The following is a 1,500-nucleotide window of genomic DNA, read 5'->3' as shown; positions in this document are numbered from 1 at the left end:
ATTTTTATTAAAATATTTTATTATTTTAATATTATATTTTTTTGTTTTATGTGTCTGAGTGCATTACTGACATATAGGTAGGTACATCCTTGTCATGCAGTACCCACAGAGGTCAGAAGAGAGCAGCAGATCCCCTGGAACTGAAGTCATGGATGGTTATCAGCTGCCATGTGGGTGCTGGAACTTGAACCCAGGTCTTCTGCAAGAGCAGCCGGTGCTCTTAACCCCCGAGGCATCTCTCTGGCTCCCTTATTTATTATTTTTATTTCATGCATATGGGTGTATTACCTACATGTGTGTAAGTACACCCATGTCATGCAGTGCTCACAGAGATCAGAAGGAGGCACTGGATCACCTGTAACTGGAGTTATGGACAGTTGTTAGCTACCATGTGGGTGTTGGGAACTGAACCCAGGTCCTTTGTAAGAGCATCCAGTGCTTTTCATCTCTGAGCCATTTCTCCAGCACCCTTTAATTCATCCGTTACAAATTTCATACATGTATCTTGATTGTATCCATCCCTCACTTCCCCTCTAATTCCCTTCAGTACTGTCCATCATATCTCCCTCTCAACTTCATGCCCTCCTTTTATATATTTTTGTTTATTCTAATCCCCTTGCTGGGGTCGTCAACTAGGGTATAGAATATCTCATGATCACACACCTAAAGAAACTGATTCTTCCTCCCCCAGCAGCCACCACTTGTCCACAGATCCTCACATAAGGTTGGGGACCTTGAGAACCATGCCTCCCTTCATAGTGGAGTATTTAACTAGCTTGATCTTCTGAAGGTCTTGTGTAGGTAACCAATGCAGCTTTGGGTTCTTCTGTGCAACAGCCATGCCATGTATAGAGGACAACATTTTATAGTACTTCTTATTCTCTGGCTGTTAAGTTATTTTGTATCCTCTCCTACATGTTCCCTGAGCCTTGCAGTTTGGGGGAGGAACGTTATATAGATGTCTCATGTTCAGCTGATTACTCATAGTTGCTTATGCATCTCTGCATTAACCACTACCCACGGGAATAAGAAGCTTCTCTAACCAAAGTAAAGAGCAACACCAATCTGTGGACACAAACATAAATATTTAGAAGGTAGTTAGACAACATGGCCATTTAGGAAAATAACATCAATAGGGTGTACCTTAGAGCCTATGATTTCCCTGGTCATGAATTTTTGTTTTCATTAGCTTTTATTGAATTTTTGTGAATTTTATATAATATATTTGGTCATATTTAGATCCCCTCTCATACCTGAAGATCATTTACAAAGCCCTCACCAAATTTCTGTATATGTAAACACACACACACACACACACACACACACACACACACACACACACACACACACACACACACACACACACACACACACACACACACACACACACACACACACACACACACACACACACACACACACACACACACACACACACACACACACACACACACACACAAACACACTTATAGAGTCAAGTTGTATTCCCAAATACCCTTC

This window comes from Nannospalax galili, unplaced genomic scaffold (assembly GCF_000622305.1).
Source record: "Nannospalax galili isolate Female #2095 unplaced genomic scaffold, S.galili_v1.0 scaffold10, whole genome shotgun sequence".
Lineage (NCBI taxonomy): Eukaryota > Metazoa > Chordata > Mammalia > Rodentia > Spalacidae > Nannospalax > Nannospalax galili.
Note: the sequence above shows the minus strand (reverse complement) of the source record.